General features: G+C 34.1%; 1 long non-coding RNA gene across 1 annotated transcript; it reads left to right on the forward strand.

The window, feature by feature from the left end:
• The first annotated feature begins 32 nt into the window (after positions 1-32).
• On the forward strand, positions 33-17,540 carry LOC306667033. Its single transcript, XR_013765435.1, has 3 exons — positions 33-128; positions 1,109-1,255; positions 17,464-17,540. It is a non-coding gene; the product is annotated as an uncharacterized lncRNA (long non-coding RNA).
• Positions 17,541-17,750: the final 210 nt, after the last annotated feature.

A 17,750-nucleotide genomic window follows, 5' to 3' on the forward strand; every position in this document is an offset into this window, starting at 1 on the left:
AGTTATGAGAAGGAAAACCAATGACTGCAAGAGGCGGATGGAAACTCAGGAGAAAGACTTGTTGCAGTGTCACTTTTTATCAGAGACCATTTGCTGAGCCTGTCATTTTCATCGATGTACTTAAACTGGTAAGTAGGCTGCTTCACACAGACGGGCAGCATCTGTTCCATAATGATTGTACCTATCCGTGTGAATTAAGCAAGTAGCTCTTTTATTGTTCATTCTGTCAAAGTCAAAGTTCCACATCAGTTATTAGTTGAAGGGAAGAAGAAAATGGCATCTCTATATCATTTCTTTCCAGGTGCTAATTCCATCTACTTTATGGGAAAATAGATGTGGATCTTAGAATGACTCATAGTGGCAGTTAAAAAACCCACAAAAGTAAGAATCTACAGAAGTAAGTCAGCGGATATTAAATGCACTGGGTTTTTCATATAGTTTGACTTTTGCTGTAATTAATAGGTCATGATGAGAGTAAAAGCAAGAGTTCTAGAAAATTTTTTGCTGAAATAGTAGCGTCAGTATGTAGCATGATTATATCATGGGTGCAGCCTTTTCCACTTATAGTATGCTAGAAAGATGATCCAGACTGCTGGTGTAGCAACATTGCTCTGAAAAGTGTGTTTGGGGGAAAGTCAAGTAACTCTTTTTTTTTTTTAATTTCTCTTTTGATTTTTTACAGACTGCATTTTGATTCATTGTATACAAATGGGGTACATCATTTTGTTTCTATGGTTGTACATGATGTACATTCATACCATTCATGTAATCATACATGTACATAGGATAATGATATCTGTCTCATTCCACTATTTTTTATTACCCCCCCCCCTTCCATGTGGCCTACATGGGTACTTATTTCTGGTGTTAGAAGAAAAAATCAGAGGAATTTCCCCTTTTTCTTTTCTTTTTTTTTTTTTTTTCATCCCTACTCTGAGTGTTTTTTCAATTCTAATCCTGGTCTTTAGTTTTCAATGTGTTTTTTTTTTTTCTTAATGATATTTTTGAAACTGATGGAATTTCACAACTAATTTATGTTCATTCAACTGTTTAATATTTATACCTTGAATGAGTTCTGTAATTAGTTTCTCTTGTTATTTCTAACCAGAGACAGTGTGCAGGAACAGAAAATAGAGCTGATTCAAAGACGCAGGGATGTTTAGTCACACAGGCGGAACACAGGATATTGAACTGAATGGATAATGTGCAAGCAGAATCCCCACATCCTTTGGAGGAGGATCCAAAGGACATCCAGGTGTAACAGTGGTGCTTTTCATGCTTTTTGTATAAACTACCTTGTGTGTGTGTGTGTGTGTGTGTGTGTGTGTGTGTGTTTCTCTTCTTTATCTTCCTCCTCTTCCCTCCCTCTCTACCAGCAAGGGAAACAAGATTAACAATTTTCCTTTCCTAAATCAAGTTATTGTGTCCTTCACTGACCACAAAAATAAATAAGAGTGCATTTTAGACGAGGAGTCTTTCAAGGCCACCAGCTTAGACATTAATTATATCTGCTAATAATCACTACACTTGGAGTTCAATCCTTGTATTTCCTTTTAATAGTGCTTTGTTTCCCCTTGTGAGTGGAACATGTCTTTTGGGATCTTTAGTACACTGCCCTCCCCTGTGCTAGCAAATCAATACAACTTATTTTTCCTCTTCCTCAAAAACTTGGTCCTCATTATTTAGATGGGCACCAGGGACCAGGACTGAGCTTTAGTATCACAGGGAGGAAATCCCCTTCAATTTTGCCTCTCTTCAGGGAGGCTGGGGAAGGCAATGGGGATTCAGGGTCAAGAGTGCAATCTTAGTCTGGGAGAAAAAAGGCCTGAAAAAGTAAGAAAACCTCAAATTGTCAAGTAAGGCAGGCAACTTGCTGAAATCATTCTCAAAAAAATGCACTCTAATGCAGAAGCACAGGTAAGGGAACTTAGTCACATCTTTGGCTTGGGCCATGAGAAGGTCTGATTTAGAACTAAAGTGCAGGAGCCCTATCCCCAGAGTACACCACTGTAGCCATTCCAGAGTCAGTCAGGGACAATATACAGCATCTGATTTATGAGGGTTTAATTCAGGTTTGTGCTCATACAACTATTGTGCTTTTCACTTTCAGTATATCACTGGAGATATTTAACACTTTCTTATACTAAAATACTGTGTTGGATGCTATTCCCCAACTATAACCTTATGTAATATTCTGAGCACATTTAGGTAGGCTAAACTGTAATGTTCAGTAATTAAATGCATTTCTGGCTTATGATATTTTCAACTTATGGTGTCTTTATCAAGATGCAATCTTGTGACTAGTTGAGGAACATCTATATTCTGGCTCAGATAAATATCAAGCAAGAATCATTCCAAAACTTGAGGCATAAATGTCCTGTTAGTAAAGGTGTTGCCCATCTAAGGCTCAGTGAGTGACATACTAGCATGATAATCACCCTGGGAAAGGTTAACAAGGTCACACTAACAGAAGCAACTCAATATTTTTATTTTAAAGTAGCATTATTTGAGGACTGATTTGGGATGCTGGGGAGATTTGTGTGTCAAATACCATAGAAAGAATTAAAGAAGTTTGCCTCTCCCTCTGCACCCACAAACTTTCCCTCTCATTTATTCCTCCCAATAAGGGTGAAAAACAAACAAACAAATAAACAGAATATTGGTACAATACATTTAGAAGTATTTTCAACTTTAAGCATTTATTTTACCATAATCTTTTTTCGCACATACAAAGTCAGGCACTCAGGGCCTTTCTGAGGCTTCCTGGCTCCCTGTGTGTTTTAGTTCTCTTAGGTATTTTGCCTCCCTGCTTCCACCTCTGACTCCAGAGAGCCCTGAGAGTGATGCCAAGTAGGAGTATATTGGACAGAATATTATTTGCCTTATCAGTCCAAGGCTGACATGCCAACATGGTTCACAGAGTACAGGCACTTTTCGCAAGGTACTAAGGGAATTTAAAGGAACTGAAAGGTGTATTCAAATAATTTCACCTACACTAAAAACCTTTCAAGGCTCTCCTTTGGCTTATTTTCTCTGTAAAAGTTCAGTAGAATTAATTCTTATTTGTTCTATTGGCTAATATTCATATAATTAGGCTAAAATTAACTTCACAATTTGAATATAGGAGACATGTCTCTAGAGATGAACATATCAAGGCTACCATGAGCACCAGCCTCCATTATTTCAAGTTCTACACCTTTTATTGGCTGTTATTCCCTTTGTGGATCTTCCCAGAGGTAACCGGTGCAATTCTCTTATAAAGCATCAACTAGTTTTTTGTAAACTTGTGGACTGTCTTTATTCAAAATTTCAAAACTTCTAGGTCATTTCTATGCCAGGTCATGAACTTCCTTTATGTGTCATTCTAGGTTTCTTTTGGAAAATGAGCTATTTCAAGGGTTATATTTTTAAGTCTATCTTTCTAGAGTTACAAGTACAGAAAAAAAAAAAAAAAGAAAAGAAAAGAGATGAGCATTTCAATATTAGATTTTTTACTGGTTGTAGAGTCAGAGTAGTATTTCTACTTTGTATGTTGGACTCTATACCATCCCATTTATTCATGGTTAAAAAACTTTTCTTGGGAAATCAATATGATAATTTCAGGCAAATAATAAACCAAGGCGTATTGCAGAACTGTCTACCAAAGCATATTCAGAGATATCCCTCTTTTTCTGGCTTGGTTAAATGTATATTACAAGAGAACTTAAAGGAACTGAAAGTTGTATTCAAATCATTTCACCTACACTAAAAGCCTTTTGAGGCTCTCCTTTGGCTTATTTTCTCTGAAAAAGTTTAACAGAAGTAATTCTTTATTTAGTCTATTGGTTAATATTGATAAAATTTGACTAAAATTAGTTTCACATTTTGAACATAGAAGACATTCTCTAGAGATGAATGTATCAAGGCTACCATGAACACCAGCCTCCATTATTTCAAGTTCTACACTTTTATTGGCTGTTATTCCCTTTGTGGATTATATACATGATTTCATGTATATAACCATGTAATCATTTGTGGTTTCTTAAGAGCAAGGAGTTCTTTCCACAGGGTCTATTTGTGCTGATTATCAAGGGTAGGACAAAAGTGATTATCACCTATATGGTTAGTAATATAAGTATTAGGTCAAATTTAAAAATTCATAAGAATAATTTCAATAAGAATAATATTGGATATTGTGGGGAAAATGTCCATCCAATTTCACTTCATATCTTAACACACATATAGGTCTACAACTTTTAGACCTGCAGTTAATTCTAGTCAGAAATTGAGTGGGAATGATTGGAACCCATGAAACTACTCTGAGTTCTGCCCCTTCCCCAAATCTGATATCTTAAACACCATATGATAAATTGCTAGAGCCAGAGACATAAGAGACCAGCATCCCTCATGCTTCACTTAAAGGAGCTCTGAGATCTTGAATTTATACTTTGCATGAGAAAGAAATAAACTTTCATTGTACTAAGGCACTGTGTTTTGAATCTCTGTTGGTTAAATAGTGAACATTTCTAAACCAATACACTAGACTACCATGTCCCACTGAGAGATCATGAAACTTAGAAATGTACAGTGAATTCTGTAGGCAACATAAAGAATAACAGGAACAGGTGTCAACACAATTATTAAAGTCACTATGGAAGGAGTTTTCTTTATTTTTTGGGACATTCCAGGATGCTGGAATCTTCCTGTTAGAAATGTATTTTATTTGGTATATTCACTTGTGACTTTCAAGGTAAATTTAATGTATGCTGCAAAGGCTTACAACTACTGTATTCATCATGCTGGTGCTCAGAGACTGCATTAAAAAATTATCATTAATTTCTAACTAGAATTTCTAATGGGCCTACATTTTGGATAACTGACTGAATATATACATATATGCATATATGTATCAATACACATACACATATAAGCATCTACATTTCAGAGAGAACATTCCACCTTTGGTTTTTGGGAACTGGCTTATTTCACTTAGCCTAATAGTCTCCAGATCCATCCATTTACCAGAGAATATCATAAAGTCATCCTTCATGGCTGAGTAATTGACTGAATCTTAAATGCATGTTTAAGTGAATGCATTTGTAATGTGATTCTATTTATGACAATAAGAAAAGCCATAATGATGTGGCAGAAAATGGATCAATCATTAACAGGAATGAAGTGATTATAACTAAAGGCACGCCACCAGGAAAATTTTAGGTTGAAAGCAGCTTTCTGCATGATATTGAAGTGCTAGACAGCAACTAATGTGTTTGATGAAACCCATTTAAGTATGGTGTATACCACAAAGAGTGAACTTTATGCAAATAAAGAAGAAGGAGCAGGAGGAAGGGGAGGAGAAGAAGAAAAGGAGAAGACATTGATGAATCCTGGGAGAGAATGTGCAGTATAAGAAATGAGTCTGGCCAGGTGCAGTGGCACACACCTGTAATCCAAGCAGCTCCAGAGTCTGAAGCAGAGGATTGAGTTCAAAGCCAAACTCAGCAAAAACAAGGTGCTAAGCAACTCAGTTTGAATTTGTCTCTAAATAAAAAATGCAAAATAGGGCTGGGGATGTGGCTCAGTGGCTGAGTGCCCCTGAGTTCAATGCACAGTACCAAAAAAAAAAAAAAAAAAAAAAAAAAAAAAAAGAAAAGAAAAGAAATGAGTCTCAGTGAAAAATGCCACTAAAGGGAGTGTGAAGAAATAAGATGACCCAAGTCCCTTTAAAAACAGTGTTTTGACTGGGTACTGTGAAGCTAAAAACAAAACTATAAATAACTATAGCATCCAATTAAACCTGTTTCTTATAGAGATATGGTTAACCAGTTCTCAAACTGTTTTAAATATATGCAATTTTTGAATGAGTAAATGAATCAGAGATGACAGTTGGAGGAAGAAGTTACTAAGAAAAATGCAAGGACAAATAAAATGAATCCTATGGGCAGGGATGGAGCTCACTGGTAGAGAACACTTGCCTAGCATGCATGAGACCCTAGTTTCAACCCCAGCACCACTAAAATAACAACAAAAACGATTTCTCTGGTGCTGGATTAACTTTGAACATTCCAGTATGAACTCATTTACTTTAACATATATTCAAATAGAAATATAACATGAAGGTACAAATGGCCACTGTATACATATACCTGTAAGTTCAGTTTGCTGAGAAGATCTAGAAGCAGTGAGTCCCAGGAGCAATGAACATACCTGTTACTCAGATTTTAGTATCTAAATACTATTCTCCAATAACAGTAAACAGGAACTTTAAAGAAATGACTGATTTTATTTCTAGAACAGAGTAAATGAAAGGTAAAGTATCTTATTTTAGGAGAAAGTAAGGAATGTTTGCCTGCCCCTCAAACCAACCAAACAATCAAACAGGCAAAAATAAAGAACACAAGAGTCAACATGAAATATCCCAAAGAAGGAAATAGAGATGTATAAATTAATATTGTCAGAAATAAAAGACTAAATGAACAACTAAATTAGCAAAGCATCTTATTTTTGCAGAAAATAACAAACATGCTGAAATACTCCCCCAACCCCTGAGAAGTAGCTTAACTCCTCTTCTCAGAGATATGGTTTACCAATTGAGTTTGAACCAGTGATTTTTCTCCAAAGAATAAATATTGAAAAGTTACAACCATAATTTTATAGTGGAGAAAACTGGCAGACAGCACCCCACTCAAATGGTGAAAGATAATGTCAATTGTTAAATCATGTTGTATTGGTATCATATAGTCTCTGATTTAATGTAATGAAGATGCTTCATCTTTGTGATATTCTTTACAATAGTATAACTTCTGTCCAGTCAAGAAAAAACATAAAAAAGACTGAAGTTGAGGAATATTAGACAAAATTATTTATTGGTACTCCTCAAAATCCTCAAGGAAAGACTGAGAAATTATCATAGTCTGGTGGGGATTAAGGAGTTAGAATGACTGAATTATACTCAGCATATCCTAGTTTGGATTCTGGAACAGAAAGAGGATAGCAATAAGGAAAACTGTGAGACCCAAAAAGTACTTTGTTCAGATAACAGTACTGTAATGATGATAATTTGTTTGGTTTTGATAATTGTGACATATTTATGTAAAATGTTAACAGGAGGAAGTGGAATTAAAGGAGATTTCTGTACCACTTTTGCAATTCTTCAGTTAATCTAGCAATCTAAAAATTTAAAATCCAAAGGTATTGTTCTTATATAATAAGTAATGTATATTTATAACTTTAGAAACTTTAGATATGAAGTGTAGAAATGACCTGAGAATTGATTACCATCCTGCATGTTCAGGAGTTTAGCATGAGTTTAGTTTATGCTTTACATCTTTTGAAGAAGCAACTATAAATATTAATTGAAACTCCCCCTGACCTATATCATAATTTAAAATAACATTTGAATTTTACTAAGGTACTTAAATGCAGTATAATCAATCAATGTTGTGTAATGCTGCAAAGATCTCCTTAAGCATCCCTCAACATAGATGTCTTTCATTATTAGACAGTGGACTTAGAAAAATTTTTGTATTTAGTTAACACAAATATCAATTTCTTTGTTATCCACCATGTTATTATCAAGCTTTTATGTCTACAGAAAGAAATCTAATTAAATGCTTATGATTCTTATATATTGACATCACAAGGGTAAGTAATTCTAAGACTTCCTTCTTGTTTCAAGCATCCTTATCACTTTGCAAATGCTATATAAAGGTCTTTATATATTACTTGTGATATCATAAAACTGAATGGATTATATTCATTGTGGTTGAAAAGGTATGCTTCTACATTTTTAGTGAGATTGAAAATTAGTATGACTGCTTTGGAAAGCAGTATGGAGATGCCTCAAAAGACTAGAGATGGAAACACCATCCTACCCAACTATACTGTTCCTCATTATTTATCCAAATGAACTAAAATCAGCATACCACAGTAATACATGAATACCAATGTCTATAGTAGCACAATTCACAATAGGCAAGTTACGGAACTAGCCTAGGTGTGCCTGTCAATAGATGAATGAATAAAGAAAATGTGGTCCTTAGAAACAATGGTGTTCTACTTAACCAAAAAGATTGAAATTCTGTCATTTGCTGGTCAATAGATGGAAGTGGAGAAGATCATGATAAGTAAACTAAGCTACATTCTTTAAGTCAAAGGTCGAATGATTTCTCTTGCACGAGGAAGCTGAAGAGAGGAAAAAAAGAATGAAAAAAGGAGATCTTTCAGACATAGAAGGGAGATCAGTAGAATAGGAACTGGGACCTCGGGGAGGAAGAAAGAGAGAGAAAGGGGAAGAACTGGGGAATAAAGCTGGTAAAGTTATACTAGGTGTGTGTTGAAGACAGCACAAGGCATTACCTATCAATTTTTAAAAGTAGAAATAACATGCAAAGGTAAAGAACAGAATTATAAAACATGAATTGCCTAATACTTTCCATTCTGCAGTTTATATGTCAGCATTCACCTAGAATGAAGCAGTCTAATGATATATGTAGGGTGTATACCTCCATCTTATTTTCAGATGTGAAACAAATATTATCCAATCCTTTGGTGAAATTAATTTTGTCTATCAGACGTGTGTCTGTCTAGTATTAATTATAAAATAAAAGAATATAAATTAAATGTACTTTGTCTTAGAATTTTCATTTATTCCTACTGATGGGAAATGTGTGTTTGTGTATATATACACACACATATATGAAAATATTCCTTTCGTTAACTAAAACTAGAATACTGAACATGGAATAAATTGAACTAGTTGATAACACATATATTCTTCCCAATTTTCAAAAATGTAATAACTAATTTTGTCCTGTTTAGACTCAAATTATTCCTCATATTATCTATTATTTTTCAAGATCTTTGATATTATTTGAGAAATATATTCCTAGGCACCATTTCCCTCTAAATCTTATAAGCAGCTTTCAAATTATTTTAGATGTTCAAAACTAAAGAGTCTTGAATATTTTTCAGTATGAATATATAAACATTTTAGGGATAAGAAGATGCAAATATAGATACATTAGAAATTAGATAGATTATATACAGATATTGGTTAAGTACTGATAGATTATTATTTCAGACTGAACTGTGTACCCTAAAGCTCAAATGTTGAAGTTCTAAACTCTAGTACCTCACAATATGACTGTTTTTGAAGATAGTATCTTTGAAGAGGTAGGTAAGCTCAAACGGGATGATTATGATGCTAATACTTTATCCTTACAAGAGGAGGAAACATGGGAATAGACACACAGAAGGAAGATACTGGAAAGACTCTGGGAGATGGTGGCTATTTCCACATCAAGGAAGGAGCCTCAGAATAATCCAGCCCCAAGATCACCCTAATTTCAGATTTATAACCCAAAACAATAAGTGAACAAATTTCTACTGTTGAAGACTCCCAGTCTGTAGTAGTTTATTGGGGCAAATTCATACAATTATATGTAACATTAAAGATGATTTTGATCTCATTTCACAAAGATGACAAAAGTTCGGATGAGAATTACCATGCTTATTTATAGTTATGTACAAATTCAAACACATGTACAAACATGCAAGAGATTATGGGGGATCTTTGGGGGGTGTCTGATATGAATTACAAGCTCCATTCAATAGGATCAGATCACTAACTTGAGGTGATATTCGGAAATAGCCCCTCTCCTGGTTCTGACACATCACTTTGACTCATACCAACTATTTCCTTATTACTAGTCAGAAATGACATGTCAGGATTTTGAAGTTCTTTCTCAATATGTAGAATTTACCTACTGTTGTTTTATTTTGGTTGGCTTTCTTTTACAAAATGTTGCTATATTTTGCAAAATGTTGATATATACTCCTTGTTACATAAATTGATAAAAATAAGAGAAATATTTTCTTGTTTTTTGTAACCTCTGTATTTTAATTTGTATTTAACTTGTCCATTCCTTCCCACCTTCTTCCTCTGCCTCCATCGACATTTTAATGTTGTAGTGGCACAAAGGGTACTTTGCACCTTCATTGTGGTGTAACTTGTATTTAAAGTCAAAGATGGCAATGATTATGCCCCTGCCCATATCAAGATATATCTTGGTAACATCAAGGAACAAAGTTTTCTAAGAACTTCAGACCACATAATTTTGTGACTGTCCTTTATTTTTTCACATACTGATTAATACCCAAAAAGTTTTAATTTTGTCTATCTCAGGGGTCCAAGCATGCTAGCTCCTTACATGTATGGATTATTTTCCTTACATATGAAAAGAGAAGGTTGGATCCTTCAGTGTGAGACTGTCCTCTGACCTTTAGTGGATGCTAAGATCAGGTTTTTTATTACTCTGAATAGTATCTTGACTATGAAGATGAACTGGATGTTATTTAAAATTAAAACAAAATTAGACAAAAAGCTATAGGAATGTACTGTGGAGTATGTAATTACTTAACTCAGCAATAACAAAAGAGAGTTCATCTATAACTGCTTTTGCTAACAAAATTTAAAAAGTGGGTTAATGATTGCTCTAGCATCCTTGGAAATTAGTGCCCTTCATTATCAGAGAAAATGCATTAACTGTTCACATATAATATCTTGTAGTTTTCTGTTCTTTGGAAATTGAGAACAGATATAGTTAGAATTCTTTCCTTTACTTAATTAGATATTATATACATGTATATACTATATATCATTCCTATATATAATTACATACATAGTTTCACATCTCTAATTTTCAAGTATATATTATGTTATATGACATATAGAATTACAGCTATCATATATCTTTATAAATAATATGCAATACATTATATATACTTTCTTTCAAAGAATCACTATAACTTAACTGAATAAATATTATAATTATGACTAAAAATGCTTTCATCTATAGCAAATTCCACACATAAAAAGGGATGAGAAATAACGTTCCATCTGTATTCATCTGGACTCCTTGTAATCTTGAATCCTGTACTTCTTGCCCAAAATGGATAAGAAAACTGGTACAGTTATTCTCTCTGTGGGTGCCTTTCACTAAGAAAGGAGACTTCAAACACCATTTGACTGATATACACTGAGGATTTGTATTCTTCTGCAAACATCTCTGAAATGAACATAAGTGTCCTAGCTCTGTTTCTGACTCACCTATCCATAATGATGTTTAGTCATCGATTTTGAGACATGCCTTTGATTTTGGTAGAAGAAGGATGATCTTGAAAGGGATGCTGACACACAGTAAAATAGGAAAGATGTTTTATGTACACATGCTAAATAAATAGGATTGAACTTGAGCTGAACCCTAAAGAATGTGCACATGATGAATCATAGTACCAGAGAATAACACCTTCTTCAAGAATGTCAATTCTCTGACTTCTGTATGTAGTTCTGGCAACTTTGGGAACACCAGCTGAAGTAGGTGTGGGACACAATACTGGTGCACACACTCTACCATACTACAAGAAGCCATCCAGAGGAGGAGAATATTCTTGACAAAACACTCTGATATATATGAGCCATACACTTGAAAGATGTTTTAAATTATTATAGTGCTATTTTGTCCCTTTTATATCTGAATTTTCTATCCTCTTAGATGCTAAACGTGTAGGTGGCAAAAAACATTTTCTCAAAGAAATACCCTCTCTAGGTCTCATTTAAATGAGAAGTGGTCTGGAATGGTAGTTGTTGAGTTTTTCCTTTAACTCTCAGGTATAAGTTAAAATTTGTAGAAAAAAACGATAGATAGTAACTATAGCAACTTATATATTAACAGAGTATCTAGAAATGGCAAATCCAAGGATGATTCCTTGTGTTTCCTTAAATATTGCTTGTTTTATTTGAAGTAGGCAGAACTTTGTTCCACATCCCTGAAACATCAGCCCTGGATGTACTTGGCCAACTTTTGTACAAATCTCCATCCCCACTCTCATGTCCCTAGTCCTCATAATGACTCAGTATGAAGAGGTCTTTGCACTAAGCAACCCCTTCCTATTCTTTCCAAAGCACCCGGATTATAGGAAAGACAGTGGGCTCTCTGTGAATCCTCTTTTCCAGAGTTCTGCTAGGATAACACATTCTGTCCTGGTGCATTCTGAGTGTTTGCTGAGACATAACTATAAAGATAATATGCATGAATTTCAGAGCTATAAGAAAAAATATGTAAAACATGTTGCAGATTTTTTCTGTTCTGGATATTAATGTCTTATATGAAATTAGAGTTTAATGTTTACAAATTTGTTTGAAACAATATAACATTAATTTTTTAAATAGGCCTTTTAAATATTTTAGATATTTTTCCTATTTTCTTCAACTATAAGTACCCGATTGTGGACCGCTCAAAAGGTAAATAATGTGGAGAATGGAGACAGAAAGAGGTAAGTACCATAACACAGATAGGAGGAATTAGGTCTGATTTTTGTATAGCACAATAGGGTAACTATTATTTATAACAATCTATATTTCAAAATGCCTAGAAAAAAAGGAGTAAAAATTTCTTAACACATGTAAATGCTTAATGTTTGAAGATATGAATATGCTTATCACCATAATTTGATCATTACACATTGTGTACATATGTACAACTCTCATGTTGTATCCCATAACAATGTACAACTATTGTGTCTTAATTTTAAAAAGAAATGAAAATAATATATATACTCTGAAACTGTGTTAACAGTTAATCATGATTGCTAGGTGCATATTGGTCCCTGTTACATTATATTAACAAAATTATTTTTCATTATCTATTTTTTAAAAAAATTATTACCTTTTAAAAACAAACTTCATGTGTATGAAGTTCAAACTTAGTTATGCATATTGAAGTTAAAATGTAAACTTCAAAGTTACTCCCCACTCTACCCTAAATAGATCTCTCCATAAACATAATTCTTAGAATAGTTGATGTGTATCTTTTTAACCTTTTAATGCAACATGAACACAAAACCAACACTAGAAACATGTACTAGCCTCTTTTTTTTTAATATATGCCTTCTACTCATTTTTTCCTACTTAAATGCATTTCAGTGTTTTACTTTCTATGCACACAACATTACCTCATTCTTTTAAAATGCTACCTATTCTTCCATTATATGCATATACTCTAAAAGTTAAACCCATTCCTTTGTTAAAATTTAAGTAAGTGCCAAATTTTCAATACTTATTTTTTACATCATAATTTCACTCAAATTTCCTGTGATGAGTTTTGTAATACTGATCATCTTTATATCCTTTTTATTTGCATAGCTGTACCTTTAGAGGCCATTTTTTACATTTGTAAAACTGTTGGGGAAACATATGTCCATTTTATGTTTTGATGCATATTGTTAAATTAATCTCTAAGGCAGTTTTACAGTAAACCCTTCTAAAATAGTTATAACAGTTATTACTTCATGGAACCCTTCACAGAATTGGATATCATTAATCTGTTTCAGTCTTTGCTAGCCAAATAAGTAATGTAACTCACCAATGTTTTATCTTTAATTTAATTGTTTAAAATACTGAGATTATTTTGTAAATTTATTTAATTTTAGATTTTTTATGTGATTTAATTGTTCATATCCATTGACAGCTATTCTACTGGATCAAAAGCTTTGATAAAATTATGTTTATATGCATAGGTGAATATACTACAATAAAACCCTCTATACTGTATAATAAATATGAATCAAAAATTTTATAAACAATAAATAAATATTAGAATTCAAAAAGAGGGAAAATCGATTAATGGATATTTAAAATTAAAATAACTTAACAAAGAAAACATCAATCCACATTTAGAAAGTATTTTCACTAACTGGGTGTTGGATTATATTATGGAATTTTTACATTTATAAGAATGCTAGTGATGCAATGGTATTGTTCAAGGAAAAGGGTTTACATTTTAATATTCATAATTGATTATCTACAGAAAATTTTTTGCAGTGTAGAATTTTTGCAAAACAATTTGTAGAAAGAAAATTATAAGGTGGAATTAGATAAAGTGAAACAGGACATTATATATTTAAATTTTTCTAAATGCAAATAGTTTGTAAGGAATAGAAGAAAAAACACTTCTTAAAGATGATCAGGCAAAGAGAATATTAGAATGCAAAAAATCACGGACTGATTTTTTTTTTTTGCATGAACCTGAATATTCTAAAAATCTAAATAACGAAGCACAAATCAGTCAATGAATTAAGAGCTAAATATGTCATCCATTTTTTCCTAATTTGTGCATTTATACCTGTTCCAGAGGGTAATTCCTCCTGGAACTGGCCAGTTTCCTCTGGAAGTACAGCTAGAGATGTCAATGAACTTATATTCTTATGGGCATGAAATATTGACTATATGGGGAATGAAGATTTGACACTATATCATTTCCACATTCTTCTTCCTGTCAAAACTCTCTTTTTTATTTGTCCCTAAATTGCACTGTTCAATGAAAGATAATTGTAAATTTACTGAATAAAAAGAAGAGTGTGCTAGATATACAAATTATGTGTGTAAAACTTAATTCCTAATTCATTAATTTCTTAATTTAGTAAAGATTGTTTTACCATGTTTGTGTCTGAACTTTAAAGGAGAATTTAAAATAAGATTCACAAAAATATCTGATATCACATTGAGTAAATGAATGAATGAATTTTCAAAACAGTCCTTTTATTTAATACATTGTAGATATTTTTGGAGTTAACTTAGCTCATTTCCTATTTGTAGAATAAGATGACACTGACTTAATACTGGCAGCCTTTAACTATTGGTCAGATTCTTTTTTTCACTAATAGAACAGAGATAACACAGAGAATGAGAGTGTCAATCAGACCCACAGAATAAGTTTTACTCAATATCAAATTTTACCATAAGTCAAGGGACAGAGATAACTATAAGGCATACATAGAACTTTATAGAAGTCTGAGAAACCAAGAAAACTTTCCTAGTTTGGAATGCAAAATGAAATGAAAAAATGCACAGCTCAAATCTGCAGTGGGAATCGCAATTGACTGATGGCCCAGGTAGCTGTCCTCTGTTTCATTCGTCTATCCTTCAGAGACACAATCTTCACTAAATTTCTTGAGTATCTGATTCTGTGTGTTGTCATCCTAACCTAACATACATAAATGATAGCAAGAATTGTCTTTGAAAAGTGTTCATAAGATGAGCTTTTCAGACTTGCTGATTCTTTGTTGGGGAACAAAAATATGCCACCTGTTTTGTAAGGAGGTGAGCAGGACATGGAAATGGGACTGTTTAGCACTAGGCAGCAGAAAAATTGCTAATATTTCATGTGGATGCATTGGGGAAATGGTCTTCAAGTGATCATGCTGGCAGACATTTGACCAAGATAAGAGCAGTACAGCCTACAAGGACATCTTATTTGTTAGATACTATTAAGTTGTACCGATGCACTGCACAGAGCTCATGAGAAACAGGTGACCACCAGTAAGCAGATAAAAGCTAAGTGCAAGAGAAAGGGGCTCTCTATACCATCTTATAAAGAGGTTCTCTCTGGCACAAAGTCAAGCACCAAACTGAAACCTGACCAGGTCATAAAGCTCTACAGTATAATGCTAAGCAAAGATAAGTACGCATATAAATGTCCAAGTCAGAAAAACCAACTTGGGTGTGGGGCTTGAAACCTGGGATGAGGTCATCTGCCTAGATTCTTCCTAGGATATTGATACTGGGAATACCTATCCCACTCCTTACAAACCTGTGAGCTTGCAGAAGCTTCCTAGTGAAAGTGACATATTCTCTCAAGAAAGAGATAAATAATAGTAACCTATAATAAACTAGAACAATTATGATACATTGTGAGAGTCTCTGCAGAGACCCTCAGCTTGCAAGCAGTGGGTATCATACTCTAGAGGGGCCTTTTCTTCTCTTGGCTGATAGCTAGATATAAGACCCAATATTGGACCCCTAGAAGCATGATGGACCCATATAGGGGAAAAGAATAAGACCATAGTATTTTTTTCTTATTCATGGCTTCACTTTCTAAAGTTTCAGTTACCCATGCTCAAAAATATTAAAGGAAAACTTGCAAAAATAAACAAACTGTATTTGTATAACTCACAGTACATCATTATAATTCTTCTAGCATATTATTGGTTATTGCTACTAATCTCCTGCTGCACCTAATTTATACATTTAATTTTACAAACGGTATGTGTGTATAAAGAAAAACATAGAACATGTTGAATTCCATACTATTCACTCTTTCAGAAATCCAAAGAGTCTTGAAACACATCCCAGCTGATGATCTCATGTGGCAAAAGAAAAACTAATCACTAGAGTAGATCTTAGAAAAGTGGAGAAGGCAGTGGCCAAAGCAGAGTCAGATGGAAATACTTGAGTTGCCCTGCAGGTGTTAGAGGAAAAAATGGAGATTGATAGAAAAGTGATTTCTGGAATTTTACATGTGAACAGAAAAGTCACCAAAGTTTAAAGGTCTACTGGAGGGCCTGGGGAACACATAATTGAACAAGGCCATTGTAAATGCTTTGGAGAGGAGCAAAAAAAATCACTAAGAAATTTAATTGTAGCTGTCCTACAAATGAGAGTAGAGAGCAAAAAATATGGTAATAATTTGAGGCTGAAATATCCATAATGAGGCCCTAAACAGTAGAGCGAAGTGATCAGTATTTACCACCAAAATCCAAGAAGCTGTAATTTTCACAATGACAGGCAAGTTTGGAGGAGAGAAAGGCAACTTTGTCTGTAGAATTCTATGTACTTTGTAAAAACCAACTCTTGGCCTGTTACAGCAACCTGGCAGACATAGAAAACTTGATGCAGCCATATTGGTGAAGCACTATTGTTCATACAGATGGAATGCTCTTCTGAAGAATCAGTTGGTGTACTGGCAAATTATAACACCCTGAAAGGACTTGTCACCTTTATTTATATTAAAGTTTGCACATTTATGCAGACTGTTATATGGCACCATGTTAACCAACAGGAAGAATTCTTGGGTTTGGAAACCAGTGATAAAACCACGAGTAGATTCATTTACCATCATTCTAGTGACCCATGGGAGTATTTTGTTTGCCATCTCCATAATCCTGGTCTCGCAGAAAAAGGAGATCCTGGTTTCCCAAAGGGAATCCTCTACCAGTAGAGCAAGGTTTCCACTGACTACAGACTATTACTGCCAGGAGAGTATTTTGGATTTCATGTCCAGAATCAGGCAAAGAAAGGAGTCATCATGTTAATAGACATAATCAACTCAGATTTTATTCCATATAAGTAGGTAAAAATAAGTCTAAACTTATTGGGTACCCTTGGTACTCACTTGCTCCATTATTACTGTGAGCAACATGTTCAATGTCACCTTTAGAAGAGCATGATTGCAAGAATTTTGTTCAATGATGGCTTAGGTAAGACTACTAGATAAACCACCAAGACCTACAGAGGTATTAGCTGAGGGTAACATAATTAAGAAGGAATAGTGCAGGAAGTAAAGGAAGAATTGAGGTCCTAAAACCAAGAGCAGCCGTGGGGGCTGTGTCATACCCCACTGACCTTTGTCTTCTGTTTCTCTACAGGGAAAAAAGCTTCTTTTAGTCATGGAGGATCTGTTTCCTGAAGCTGAATAGAGATGTAGACCTGTGCACAGGAAGGCATGAATTGTGGAGCCACAGAAATGTGCTTGTTATCTCTTATAGTTGGAAAACAATTGATAGCACCAGTAGTTGCTCCTCTGGATCCATCTACACAATCATACCAATGTGCTTCCCTGGGCTCCTACTTGCCCCTAACTGGTAACGCAGGCCCTCTCCTGAGAGACTGATGACTCCTCCAATGTACACATTTGATCCCATGTTTCCCTGTC

The sequence above is a fragment of the Sciurus vulgaris genome, assembly GCF_902686455.1.
Source record: "Sciurus vulgaris genome assembly, chromosome: 8".
NCBI lineage: Eukaryota > Metazoa > Chordata > Mammalia > Rodentia > Sciuridae > Sciurus > Sciurus vulgaris.